The sequence below is a fragment of the Myxine glutinosa genome, chromosome 10, assembly GCF_964187855.1.
Source record: "Myxine glutinosa chromosome 10, kmMyxGlut1.1, whole genome shotgun sequence".
Lineage (NCBI taxonomy): Eukaryota > Metazoa > Chordata > Myxini > Myxiniformes > Myxinidae > Myxine > Myxine glutinosa.
This window is the reverse complement of record NC_136270.1, coordinates 91,042,519-91,058,036: the sequence shown is the minus strand read 5'-3', so window position 1 is coordinate 91,058,036 and position 15,518 is coordinate 91,042,519.

Genomic DNA, 15,518 nt, shown 5'->3' with positions numbered 1-15,518 from the left:
TTTCTCACTAAAAATTCATCCTTTGCAAAAGGATGATTGCATGTCCAGTAAATGGTTAACTAAAGTATTGGTGTTTGTGATTTTTGACATCCAAAACTGAAATAACAATGAGGATACTTTTAGAGATTTAAAAGTTTGAAGGATTTTCTTCCAGTGGTGTGAATTTGGCTACACGTAGACAAGTAAACGGTTGATTTTTCTCAACTTGCCCCCACTCTTGTAGCTGATGTGATCTTGCATTTGCTGAATCATTAACCACTTGGGATCATTTTGTTATAGGATCACAAATGTCATTCCGGATAGTGTTGCTTGGAATCTCGAGTCCTTGTGTGGCCCCATTTGCAGAACTACATTCCTTCTCTTCCTTTTCTCAACTTTCATTTCTTCATCTTAAGCCCCACCCACCATCACTCCATAAGAAATGGATGACTCCGAAGGAGAATAGATACGTGAGGAGTCACAAAGCATCAGCTACAACTAAAATGACTTGTGTCGTCTTATTACCCTGCGCTCGCGAAGCGAAAATCAGGGTTAGGCATTCGGTTACGTATATGTGGCGTACGTACGTACGTGTGGCGTGTCTGCATTTTCGAACTCATTTTATTGGCAACCGTTGATCTGATTGACACAAAATTTTACCATAGGAGCGCCTCCGCCTGTAGAACTTTTTATTAATAATTATGATGTCATAGGTCACATGGTACAGACGCCATCTTGGAAAAACGTTACACCTCTATATCGCCAAAACCGCTCAATGGAAAAAGTTGAAACAAGACTCATTGTCAAGTACTCCCCATGGGGAATAAGATATGTTAATGATGATGTCATCGGTGCCTTCATTATGACATCATAATTCGACAAGTACAACGCTTGATCTGATCAGTTTGAAAAAAAAACTTCCTCTGCTAACTGTTAGTCCGATGGACACGACATTTGTACCATAGGAGTGCCTCCTCCTGTAGAATTTTTTAATGATAATTATGACGTCATGGGTCATGTGTTACAAGTGCCATCTTGGAAAAATCGAAAAACGTTGCACCTCTATATCTCCGAAACCTCTCCATTTCGAAATCGAAATCCATGGAAAAAATTGAAACATGGTGCGTTGTCAAGTACTCCCCATGGGGAATAACATATGTTAATGATGATTATAATGGCTACCTTAATTATGACGTCATAATTCGACAAGTACAATGCTTGATTCGATCAGTATGAATTTTCTTTTCTCTGCAATTCTTGGTCCAATTGACACGGAATTTTCATCGTAGGAGCACTTCCTCTTCCAGAATATTTCAATGATAATTATGACATCATAGTACACGTTGTACAGGTGTCATCTTGGAAAAACGTTGCACCTCTATATCTCCAAAACCACTCCATGGAAAAAATTGAAACGTGGCTCATTGTAAATAACTCCATATGGGGAATAGATGTTGTTAATGACGACGTCATTTGTTCCATAATTATGACGTCATAATTTGACAGGGACAACACTTAGTCTGATCAGTTCGTTCAGAATTGAGCATGATTTATGCAACAATTATATTAGAGAATATAAATTTATGATGTCATCGCTCACGTGGTCTGGCAGCCATATTGGATCAAAGAAAAAAAAAACCTTCAAAAATAGAAGAGTTGGCTCGCAACAAGTTGACTGCGCAGGGTAAGTATTCTAAGAATACCATCTAGTTGTATCGGTGTGGAATCTATAGAAGGTTATATTTGTTTAACTGAAGAGGATGAATTACACTATTTAACCAAAAGCATCAAGGTGCTTCAAATTATTTTTTGGAATTTTTTTTTGGTCCCACGTTGGAATTTTACTAAATTGAGCAATTCAACTTGGTGTAATGGTGAATGAAGACTGCTACCATATGGTTTTGCATGACATTCTGAGACCCGCTGTGCAGAAAACGTGTCCAGCACTTGTCAACGATGCAATATGCCTCCTCTATGGCAAGTCTGCCCTGCTTGCCAAACGCAATATGTTCCTTGGCGGAGTCCTGTGAGTGGGAAGTTTTGCCTCGCCCACCATATTCACCTGATCATGTGATAGTCCATGCGACTTCCACTTATTCCCTAGAATGAAAAACGAGCTGAAGGAAAGACATTTTGCTTCCCCTGAAGACGGAGCCACGTTTGCCGAGTTGGAGGATCAAAATATTTGTGCGAAACACGTTGAGGAGGATGAAGATTATGGAGAATAAGGTGATATTTTTCAATGATACTCTATCTGTTCTACCGGATGGGGTGACATAACTTTTTAGATATCCCTCACGCGAGCAGATGGTTGAGACGAGTAGGCAGGTAACTGGGTGCAAACTCATTTTCCTCGTGTTCTTTTTAAATGGAAAATGTGCGAAAAGACGTCATTATGCCATTGTTTATATGAAGATGCGTTCCCGACAGCGTTATTGCTTACGCGTGAGCAGCATATGAGGGCTTCATTGGGGTATCGGTAAGAGCACTAATTATAACACAAAGGGTAAACACATTATTTTTATCGAGAAAAAGAAATTATTATAATAACATTAGTAAGTGTTAACAAAAACATAAAGTATGTACAAACATCAACACAAAGAAATTTGGTATTCCTAATTTATAATTAAATAATTAATTAATTTGTATTTAATTAATTTTTGTATATAATTGCCGTCGCTCCAACTCTGCTCCTACTCCACTCCTACTCCACTCCTATTCCTACTACATGGCAGCCGTGGGAGACAATGTGGGAGGAGGCTCATCCTGCTACAAAATGAAGGCGGAGTAAACAGCGTTGATTGGCTCAGAGCATATGCATACAGTACAAACTAGAGAGTCCACAGAACACGTCACACCACGCAGTCTTCAGGTGTGTGCTTCAATTTTAATAAAATAATGATTTTTTTTTAAACGTTAAAAAATTCCAGAAGTTTAGCTCTCTTGAAGCAATCATTATATACACCACCCTTATACACCACATGTCCATTAACTGCAAAACTGGGGGTTCTTGGAAGTGGTAAGAAGGCGATTTGTGTTCTACAGTGTTATATTTTAAGTATATAGCTTAATTTAAATAAAAGAAAGATTATAAAAGCTATACAAATAAATTAATTCCGGAATTTACCACCGTTTCTGCAGCGTCTATTACATCACCCAATCTAACACGTTACATACTTACATTAGTTATTCGTGCCTGGTATTTGTGTCCTTTATAACATCCTTAAAAACAGTGATGTTTGCATTGCTTTCCTGAAACAGAACAGCATTGCTTTCCTGTTTGGAATGATTTTCAATTTTATTTGACTCACAGGCATGGAGAGAATGAATGAATGATCGTTTTTGTTTAAGGCCATTTTCCCCCACTAGAGTGGGGGTTAGCCTTGCCGGCCCCACGACAATCATAGTTCCCTGTTTGAGGCAATGTTTTTATGGTCGGATGTCTTTCCTGACCCCTAGATGTGCAGGGATAAGGTGTACCTATTCTAAATATGGGTACACACCAGGATCATTCATCCCAGCAAGCTGGTGTACTCAATTTGCCGACCTCGGAAGGATGACAGGCTGAGTCAACCCCCCTGGCCTTAGGACAGCGATCGACCAGGATTCGAACTCAGGATCCTAGGATCCCAAGTCTGCACCCTAACCGCCAAGCCAACACCAGGCTTCAGGCATGGAGAGAGAGTTAAAAAAAAAAATTGTCTCACTCCACTCTGCACATGTGTGATCGGGATGAATTCAAAGACAAAGTACAACTAATCTACAGGTTCGTTTTCTGATTTTTGTTCAAAACATAACATTCAGTTTAAATAAGTTGTTCCTCGATCATAAACTTACAGATTGATGGACAGACGGTCGGACATGAACCAATTGCTTAACCACGCTTTTCACTTCGCATACATGGCTGTGGGTGCGTTTACTCAGGAAACACTGCTTGCTATGGATTTTCTTTCATTTTTTTATATCTAAAAATTATCCAAGGCAAGGAGCTCTACAACGGATCAGCATTCTACGGAGCAGCGTTATGCGAGGTATTGCTGTATTCTAAGGAGTTTCTGTTGTCATACAATAATACAAATGGTACCGTTGGAAAGGTATAATCCATTTACTTCATTGGAAAACTAATAATTTATTTGCATGGAACAAAAATTTGTTCCTTTCGTCACATTTACCTGCCTCTTTTGAAATACCATGTTTCCGGTATTGGGAAGAAGAAGTAGGACCTCGAGCTTTAATGCAGCGGTTCCAACGGTAGCATTTATTTTTCTACCACAGCATGAACCCTTTACAAGGACATGGAAGGAGCACACAAAAAGAAATGTAGTAGTAGAAAAAAAATATATAGTACACTGACGCAGACCACAAACAACAACAACCACAGCCACGACAACAAATAAGTGTTATAAAAGATCCCTTTTCACGTCTTCTTTCTATAATTCACCAAATGTCAGTCCGTCTGTCTGTCCATCCATCTCTCTGTCTGTCTGTCTGTCCGTCCGTTCCCAGGTACCGCAAAATCGGCAGAACCGATCGCAACGATATTTTGGGTGGGTAATCCTGGGACCCCCTGGAGTAAAATAGGCTATATTGTTTTTTTCCATTTTCAACTTTGGTCTCCAGCATTTTCAGGTTTGGACTCCGTTATTGACGTTATTGTCCCGGGTACCGCAAAAACGGCTGCACCGATCGCAGCGATACACCTCCATGCCCGTGGGATTCCCACGGGTGACCCCACTAGTTTACTTAATTTTACATCCTCAATGATCCTCACAGAGTTTCTGCTGTCAACACTCATAGGGCAATATGCTTGTGAAATACAACACTCATCTTTTGATTAAACCCGGTTCGTTTTCTTTCTGGTCTTCTGGTCTTCTGTGCTTTTTCTGGTCTTCATCAATGATCTCTCTGACTTTCTTGAAAATCCTCTCTATCTCTTTGCTGACGACTCTACTCTCTGTCGCTCCATTCCTCATCCCTCAGATCGGCAGTCTGCAGCCTCCTGACTCTCTGCAGACCTGGACAAAATCACAGACTGGGCAAACAAATGGAACATGTCTTTCAATCCTGATAAATCTCACACTCTTACGATGTCTCTCCGAAAAGACCGACTGGAAAACCCTCCCATCCACTTTCTGAATAATCCTCTCCAAGAAGTTCTGTCACTCAAGCTTTTGGGTCTCACTATTTGCCATGATCTTTCCTGGGAAAACCACATTTCAAATCTGGCCTCCAAAGCCAGTCGCCGACTGGGCATCCTCCATCGTGCGAAGTCCTTCCTTGGCACACCTGAGCTCCTCACCACATACAAGGCTTTCATCCACAGCTCTATGGAATACTGCTCTCCCCTCTGGTCTGGTGCTCCTGCCTCACACCTAGCCCGTCTTCACGCTGTTGAAACCAAAGCGTTCAGAATCATTGGAATCTCCCGCGATGAAGCTAACTCCAAGGGCCTTTCACTCACTCACCGCAGGCAGGTTGGTGGTCTTTCCGTCTTCTACCGACTCCTCTCTGGCCTTGCCCCCCCAGCCCTCTCTGGGCTCTATCCCCCAAATATTCCTACAGGTCGCACAAGATCTGCCTGCAACCCTCTTATGGTTAAACTGCCAAAATCAAGACTTTCTGCTCACCTTCACTCCTTCATTCCTCTTTTCTCCCGCCTCTGGAACAAACTCCCTCACTCTCTTCAATCCCACTCAACCCTCCAGGTCTTTAAAACAGCTGTTCACCACCATCTCTTATCCTCCCCCATCCAAAACCTTGATCTTTTCTACCCCCGCTAATTTCGGTCCCCTTGTGTTTTATACTTCTCCCCCCCCACCCCCCCTTCCCATGCCTCCTGCCCCCAAGCCCTCTCGCTCCCACACTTCTCCCTGCTCTCAAATGTTGTGGTTGTGTGCTGCCCCTTCTCTCCCCATCTTGTCTTCCGCTCCCTCTTTTTGTATATTTTGTTTGTCTGGTTGATTTGTTTGTGAAATAAATGTTAGCTCTTTCACGAGCCTCGATTCAGTATACAAAAAAAAAAATAAAAAAAATAAAAAAAAACATCAGTGAAGCGACGTGGGACGCCTCGTTGGTCCATTCTCCTCTCCTTGCATGTGCAGGGCATCATGCCTGCACGATGGTTCTTTTAGATTCCCAGCATCAAGCAAAGAAACAACACGCTCTATCTGTAAAATCTTTGGTAAATCGCTCGGCCAGGTTCCAAAATGCCTACCTCCAAGACCCAGAGCAGATATGCTTCAACCAGTAGGCCACGGAGTCTGGTTGGAAAGCATATACCGTGTTGTCTCGTAGGGACAATTGGCTCAGGTCTTGATGGGTATCATTGAATTTGCCAATTGTACATCCTTGTTTAAACTATATACAACATCTGTGTCATTGCACAAAGCTCCCTCTTTGTTTCATCAGACAACACTCTCGCCATTAGCTCATCTTACCAGCGTCCCCTAGTGGACTCTGGCACCAAAATCCGAAGTACCTCCACATAAGCAACAGCATTGCTGTCCGCATATGTATTCTTGTAGTTTCCCTCTCTTTAAAACCAGGAGTTCAGGAAGAACATTGGAATGGATATTAGTCATACACCAAACAAGCAGGACTTGTTTCCTTCCATCAAGAAAACATTTATCATTTTAGTGATCAACATTTATTTTTGGTGTCTTTGCAGAAAATAATGTTATGTAAAAGGGGAATTTGCCTTTTTGGAATAACACATTTTTGGCTAAGAAATTACACAATAAAAATACGATATTATTTTTCAAAAAAATTCTAGTCGAGCTCTCTCTGGTGTTCTTGATGAATAATTCCTCTGATTTAGGATAACAGTTGTCTGCAGTTGTTGTCACAAGTTGGGTGTGTGACGGACAAATTGATTAGATTTTGGTGAAGATCCGGATCCGGATACGAGAATTTCTAAATGTATTATTTTAGACCTTTTAAGACCCTTTAGATCCCTTGACGCTTTAGACCGTTTAAACCCCTTTTACCCACCCTTAAGACCCTTTCAGACTCGTTAGAACCCTTAGACCCATTTATACCCATGCTACTATTGGAACATACCTTTTAAATCTCTATAACCATTAAGACCCTATACAGTAGATCCCTGTAGACCGTTTGGACTCCTTCGACGTCTTAGATCCTTTGGACCTTTACACCCTTTAGACACCTTAGACCGTTTAGAACCGTAGACCTATAGACCCTCTACACCTGGACGTTAAACCCATTTAAAGACGCACACCGCACATTTAAATGTGAATTGTTCAGAAATTAAGGTTTCAATATCAAATTTATATCTAATTAGTTGTAATTTGTATTTTTGTATAATTGTATGTTTCACATAGGTTGTTTAGGAAGACAGCATATAAAGTAATATAGTATAGAGATAGACTATGCTTCATTAGAAAATGAAGTATAGTCTATGCTATATTTTGTCAAAAGCACACAAACAATGCGGAAACGGTGAATGCTAAGCCATGAACCAATTAATTCCACATTCCTGTGCCACCTTCAGTCGAACGTCAGGCATGGACAGCCGGTTCGTGAATGACTTGGGTAATAAACAGCAAATGACAAAACCATGAACCAATAAATTCCACATTCCTGTGCCACCTTCAGTCGAACGTCAGACATTGACAGTCCATTCGTGAAGGACTTGGGCAAAAAAAGTTACTGCAGCTGAATGTTTCTATACGTGTCAATGGCGAAACTGCAACATCATATCCTTTAAACTCAATCTCTCTATATTTTCATTCCAAACAGCATAATTCCAATTTCACATTAATACTATGCCATTAAAATAACAAAATACAGTGTTATGAATTTTGGGGTAGAGTGATATATAGATCAGGTAGATCTGTGTAGGTATCATGCTCCGATTGTCGTGATAGGGAACACCACATGTAACAGGTTTGTTTAGTTTGTTCACGTAAGTGTATCTTTGTGATCATACAAGGATGATCCTTGTGCTAATTTATCGTAGGGATTATGCTAATTCCCCTGTTCGTGAGACCTTGTGATTTATCCATTGTCCCATATGGCACTACACCATAGACACTAGTCAGGCCCAAAAGCACCACACACACTACTTAAATTCCCCCCCACAATAAAACTCACCGGAAGTGCAGGCAGGAGGCGCCCACGCATTGCGCCAACATGGCGATAAAACATTGCTCAGGCCGGCTGAGGCCATGCCCACCTCGCGATGGATTGGTCATGGGGTTGATGGGGAGATCACACCATTGGGCCAGGTGTCGACCAACCGGAAGGCCAGGGTAAGGAAGGACCTGTGATTGGCCAGGGGCAGAGCAAAGAGCGACCCACTGATTGGTAGGAAGAAGCGACGGACTGATTGGCCACCGACCGATGGCATGAGAGAGAAGTGACGCGGCCATTGGTGGAGAACTGAACCTGTGGTGTTGGCTGGCAGGGATTGGTGGAGAGAGGCGAATGACGTCAGGAGGGATTGATAAAAAAAAGTGAAGAGAGACTGACATTTTCTCTCTTGCGCTTGCACCTTCTGCTTAACCTGGACCATCTCCCCGCTTTCTTTTGTTCTGGACCTTTCCTCTTGCCCTGGACTTGCCCTCTCGCCTTCTCTCCCGCTTGCCCCTCACGCCTTCCTCCGCCATCGACTCTCTCCTCATGGTTCCGGACATTGGCGAGCGACGGTGTGTGGGACGTGACATGTGGTCGGAACTAGGGGAGCTGCAGATCGTTCGCTCACTCACGCGACCTGCCTGGAGGGGGCGCGGATGTGCCGTGAGCAAACAAGGGCGAGTCGAGGCCTTCTTGGCGCCAAGGCGTTTTGGCGCGCACGGAGTCGTGTCCGGACTGTGCGCACAGGGCCGAAGCCATTCCAGACAAGACCACGTGTGGTTGAGCTAAGCCCACACACACACACACACACACACACACACACACACACACACACACACACACACACACACACACACACACACAACGTTTCTTTTCATTTAAATTATCCCTTCGTCCGTGTGCAAGTCTGGTGTGTGGGATCCCAAATTAGGTTTTAGTTTTATCGTCGCGTTTCCCTTGTCCCGGTATTCCGTTAGCAAAAATCTTTTTATTATTTTCTTTGTATATTTTAAACCCATTCCCACTTGAGTTAATTTCCCCAGGATTGAAGGCTGCTGTCGGGATCCATGAGGTAAGTGAATTTGCAGCAGCCTCATCCTCCTCCTCCTTACCATCTAACCCTCCCCACGTGCATGAACTCTGCCATATTTGAACTGAACACCTTCGGAGTTAAAGCTTGCTCGGCTAATCTGTTTCCTGGTAAAGATTTTAATCGCCAGGAACGCGACAATACTATACATACCATTAATATAACAAAATACAGTGTTACAAACACTCGTGAGGTCAACTAATATAGACGCCATTCTGACATGTAACCAATACAGATGAATATTCCGGTGAGAAAGGGCACATAGGTCACACTTCCTACGTATCGAAAATCATAATTATTGTATTGAGAAATTTTATGAAACCTCCTACCTATCTTCGTGTTGGCCAGTTTAATAACTATGGGACTCAGGACACGTCTGTCACAAAAATCGAATTGTAAAAATTGCATTGACTCACTTACTTTTTCCTTTTATCTAGTCTAGATAATGCAAGAATGCCTTAAAAGACTTTCCTGGTAAGAAATCACATCATGCGTACGAGAGTTCCTGATAGGGAAGTTCATCATTTTGCTAGCCAGCCTAAAACTAACTCAGTTGTACGTTGTCATGCATTATTGGAGTCCAGGGAGACAATTTGTCATTTAACAGGTTCCGCATTGTTCAATTAGAGTTCAAGTTTTCTTCCTTTCTCGCACCGGAAATCTCCTGGACCCGTCAACCCGATGAGGTGTTTGTCCAGATGACGGAGAAGGCATGTGTTCATCAACAAACAGGTCGGGGGCCCAGATTGATAAACTGAAGGAGAAGGCATCGGGTCATCAAAATGCTGATCAAAGGGAACAGTTTGTTCGACAGGTGGTTTAAGTTGGATCGGTATTGCCTGTCTCCCACTTCCAGCAGAACTAGTTGGAAACAAGGATCCAGTCAGCGATGCCGGTAACTGGCCCAGTGGGCCCATCACACCATCAGGTTGTAAATATGAAGGAGTGGTCACAACCCATGGACGTAGTTGCTCTTGCTGTCTCTTCCATACAAAACCATTCACTCATACGTCATAATTCCTCAGAATAATGACCTGAATGATAGTCCCATTTTGGACCTTTTCCAAAATTCTGGGCAAACACGAGTTGACCTTGATGGAACTGTCGTGACTTCTAGTTTTACATGTATCATTTTCTACATGAACAAACGGTGCAGGCAGAATCAATTCACCAAGCTTTTTCCTCACACACTGATGCTCTGCAAGCAAACGTTCGGTTAATGGGGCGTGGTTTAAAACCAACAACAACCAATCAACTCTCTCAGTACGAAAGGAGGAAGCACTCGAATGAAGGAGAAGAGGTTTTGTTTTACGTGGACTCTCTACTCTCGAGGGTTTTCCGCTAAAAGGCGAAATAACGTGGAGCAGATAAATACTGCACTTCAATGTTCTTTGGTTTCCCTTGGGACTATCAGCAGAGTGCTACTTCATCGCCTGCTCACTGTTATGACAACACGATGAATGTTTCCACTTCCCGGAGTTTTGTTTTTTTCCGCCATTTTAGGTCGCCTTTTGCCGATGGAATATTCATTTTGTTTTACCACCGCTCTGGTCACCCCGGAGCATTGGTATTTTCGTTTCCTCAAAATCAACATTTCACGATGGGTTTACCCGCCGAGACCTTTGACCAGCTTCTGGGAGGATTGGCTGCATATTGGTGGAATATCCACCTTTACTCCCGTTTTGCCATGTTCCTCGAGCTGATGAAGAAGGGGGATTGCCAGCAAGCATTTAACCACCGTATGACCACATGTGAGTGGAAATTCACACAGATAATTTCGACAGAACTTTGGGGCAGGTTCAAGGTTTTCTTGGAACACTTGCACTTGCTGTTTTGTTGTTTGTAGCTCTGAGTGCACTGAGTCTTATTCTCAGTTGTCAGTTCATTAATGTTTCAACCGTGGTAAGTATCTCTTTTCTATTCATCGTGGAATTTCCACTGGTTCAACCTGTCACTATAAATTTCCCCATATATGCATACGTAATAAATATATGATTCCTCTCCGGTTAAACAGAAATCAAAGGTATGCACAGTTGGTGGCACCAGCAATGTGATGGTGGTCGGGCTACTTCCTTCTTCCACGCCTTTACACTATATGATTGTACACATTATAGTGGCCGTGATGGTATCGTTTGCGCTAGTTATGGTAATGTGGCGGACACGAAAACACTGACGTGGTGACATCACCCCGCACACCAAGTGGGGATGGGCCACGCCAGGGAGAGAGGCGTGGCCTCACGATATACACGGGGCGCGCAGCCCTGAGCAGCTTAGTGTTACAGTGAGCTCCTGAAATAAAGACGCTTATAAGTTACCGCTTGTCCGCTTCCTCCTTGCTCGCAAGCAGCGCGTGTAACGCCGCGCTTTACTGGTGACCCTCGACGTTGGATCTGCCGGAGCGATCCTTCCACACACGACGCCATTGCCATGGCCAACTTCATCAAACTTCCCGAATTTTGGGAGGCCCAGGCCGAAGTCTGGTTCGTCCAAGCCAAAGCCCAATTTCAGCTTCGGCGCCTCAACGGCGACGACACGCGCTACTGCCACGTCGTCGCCTCCCCCGGCCCGGCACGGCCGCTCGAGTTGTGTCCGTCCTTCGCCACCCACCGGACGGCCACAAGTACGAGGCACTCAAGCGGCTACTCCTAGCCACGTTCGGCCTCACGGACGACGCATGGGCCGACCGCCTCCTGGATCTCCCCGAGCTCGGCGACACGCGCCCGTCGGTCCGAATGGACCATATGCTGTCACTGTTGGGCGACGAAGCCCCCGGTTCTCTATTCCGGGCGCTTTTCCGTCGCCAACTTCCAGCGCAGGTTCGCCTCGCGTTGGCCGGGACCGCGCTAACGGAACCCCGAGCATTGGCAGCCGAGGCGGACAGGTACTTTGCGGCCGTCACGGACCTCGAGGCTGATGCTGCTGATGATGCTGATCCACAGCATCAGCTTATACAGCATACGCAGCATGCTGATACGCACCTCGTGACCGCCGCCACGCCCCGCCCACCGCCGCGGCGAAAACTGCCACCGCGGGGAAACCCGCCAACTCCACCGGACTGGCGGAGCCAGCCGCGCTCCTCCAGCTCCACCACCTGGTGCTGGTTCCACGCCAAGTTCGGCCACGAGGCTCGGCAGTGTCATCCGCCATGCTCCTTCAACAGGTCGGGAAACGCCTGGGCCGGCGCTCAATAGTGGCGATGAGCGCCGGCCGTTCGAGCAGCCTGCTGTTCATAACGGACACCTTATCCGGGCGCCGTTACCTGTGCGACACGGGAGCGCAGGTGAGTGTCATTCCCGCCAGTACGTCAGACAAGCATGCCATGGGCGGGGGCCCCGCGCTGCTTGCCGCGAACGGGACGCCCATCCGTACGTACGGAAAACGCTGCCTCTCTCTGCGGTTCGGAGGGCAGGTTTTCCAATGGACGTTCGTCACCGCCGACGTGCCCATGGCACTGCTTGGCGCGGACTTCCTGTGCGCTAATGGGCTCCTGGTCGACGTAAAGCGCAGACGTCTTGTCCAGGCCGAGACGTTCAGCTCGCTCGCTTGTGCGCTGCCCAGCTCGTCGAGCAGCTCAACGAGCGGCTTGCCAAGCGCCTTGCCGAACGGTTCGGTTCCGCCCACGTTGGTCTGTACGCTTCCGGCAGCGGACGCATTCACCCGCCTCCTCGCCGGCTTCCTGGCCCTCACGCGGCCCACCTTCTCGGCGGGGGCCATCAAGCACGGGGTGGCCCATCACATCCCCACTGTCGGGCCACCGGTCTACGCCCGGGCACGCCGCCTCGAGCCGACGAAGCTGGCGGTGGCAAAAGCGGCGTTCGCTACCCTGGAGCGACTCGGCATCGTTCGGCGCTCAGAGAGCGCTTGGGCGTCGCCGCTGCACATCGTGCCGAAGCCCGGCGGGGGATGGCGACCGTGCGGGGACTATCACCGTCTCAATGACGCCACGACTCCCGACCGCTACCCCGTCCCCCACATTCAGGACTTTTCCGCCCGTTTGGCGGGCATGTCCTTCTCGAAGGTAGACCTCATATGCGGCTACCATCAGGTCCCCGTCAGGCCGGAGGACGTCCCGAAGACGGCGGTCATCACGCCATTCGGACTCTTCGAGTTCCTGCGGATGCCCTTCGGTCTGAAGAATGCGGCTCAGGCGTTCCAGCGACTGATGGACAGCGTCCTGCGCGACTTGGATTTTGTCTACGTCTACCTGGACGATATCCTCGTCGCCAGCGCCTCCCGCGAAGAGCACCTACGCCACCTCCGCACGCTCTTCGAACGCCTGGGCCAGCATGGCCTGATTGTGAACCCCGCAAAGTGCCGGTTCGGCGCCGCCATAATCGATTTTCTGGGGCACCGTGTCACCAGACACGGAGCCGTCCCCCTGCCGGCCAAGGTGGAGGCGGTGAAGGGGTTTCCGCGCCCCCGCACGATCAGAGGGCTGCAGGAGTTCCTGGCATGGTGAACTTTTACCATTGGTTCCTGCCCCGTATCGCCCAGCTCCTGCGCCCCCTGCAGGAAGCTCTCCGAGGTAAGCCGGGCAAAGGCGACGTTACCTGGACCGAGCAGATGGACACGGCGTTCACGGGCGCGAAGCTCGCCTTGGCTAACGCCACCATGCTCGTGCGCCCGGCGCCCGATGCACCGATCGCCCTCACCACCGACGCCTCGGACTACACGGTGGGCGCGGTGCACAAGCAATGGGTGCATGGAGCTTGGCAACCGCTGGCATTCTTTAGCTGGCAGCTTCGCCCACCCGAACGCCGTTACAGTACCTTCGACCGCGAGTTGCTCGGGCTTCACTCGACGGTCAGGCACTTCCGCCATCTGCTCGAGGGCCGTGCGTTCACGGCCTTCGTCGACCACAAGCCGCTGATCTTCGCGATGGGCAAGGTTTTCGAGCCGTGGTCGGCCCGGCAGCAGCGTCACCTCTCGGCCATGTCCGAGTACACGACGGACATCCGGCACGTCGCGGGGAAGGACAACCCGGTGGCGGATTGCCTTTCCCGGGCCGTCGCCCACGCAGTCCACCTCGGCATTGACTATGCCCGGATGGCAGCGGACCAGGCCGCTGACCCCGACATCCAGGCCTTGCGGACCGCCGTCACGGGCCTCCGCGTCACTGAGGTGCCGTTCGACGGCGCAGGCGCGGCCCTCTTGTGCGACGTCTCCCTCGGGCGTCCTCGCCACATTGTGCCCGCGGGCTGGCAGCGCCAGGTGTTTGACACCATCCACGGCCTGTCCCACCCGGGCGCGAGGGCCTCCCAAAGGTTGATCGCCGACAAGTTCGTCTGGCATGGCCTCCGGAAGGCCGTCCGTGGCTGGGCCAGGACGTGCCTCGCGTGCCAGTGCGCCAAGGTGCACCGGCACACCCAGGCCCCGTTGGCCCCGTTCACGGTGCCGGAACGCCGGTTTGACCACATCCACGTGGACCTGGTGGGACCTCTGCCCCCCTCGCGGGGTTTCACCCACGTCCTCACCATGGTGGACCGCACCACCCGGTGGCCGGAGGCCGTGCCCTTGGCGTCGACGACGGCGGCCGATGTCGCGCAGGCTTTCATCGCCACCTGGGTCGCCCGGTTCGGCGCCCCCTCAGACATCTCGTCCGACCGCGGCCCCCAGTTCACCTCGGAGCTCTGGGGGGCGGTCGCGCAGGGGCTCGGGGTCCGGCTGCACCGAACCATGGCCTACCACCCCCAGGCTAACGGCCTGTGTGAGCGATTTCACCGCTCATTGAAGGCCGCGCTCTGGGCCACCCTCCGCGACGGCGGCTGCGTCGACAGGCTCCCCTGGGTCCTGCTGGGCCTCCGGACGGCGCCCAAGGAGGACCTGCGCGCATCCGCGGTGGAGTTGGTCTTCGGGCAACCGCTGCGGGTGCCGGGCGAGTTCCTCCCCGACTCCACGGCACCATGGCGCTCCGCTCTGCAAGAGACCGCCCAGAGGTTCGCCCCGGTGCCAACGGCATGCCACGGGCACCCACCGACGCACGTCGCCCCGGAGCTTCGCACGGCGGAGTACGTCTTCGTCCGCCACGATGCCCACCGGACACCACTGCGGCCCCCGTACGACGGGCCTTTCCGCGTGCTGGAGACCGGGGCGAAGCACTTCACCCTGGACATCGGCGGTACTCCTGACCGCGTTTCTGTAGACCGCCTCAAGCCGGCCCACCTCGACATGGACCATCCACCGCCAGTGGCCCGACCCCCGCGTCGGGGCCGCCCCCCTGCGGGTGGACCCCCGGCACCGCCCAGCCCCGCCGCCACGCCGCCCCCCGGTCCTGCAGCCGGAGGCATCCCAGATGGCATCCCTGCATCCCAGACGCCGCCAGTCGCCAGGGGGCGCTTCGGCCGGGTCATCCGTT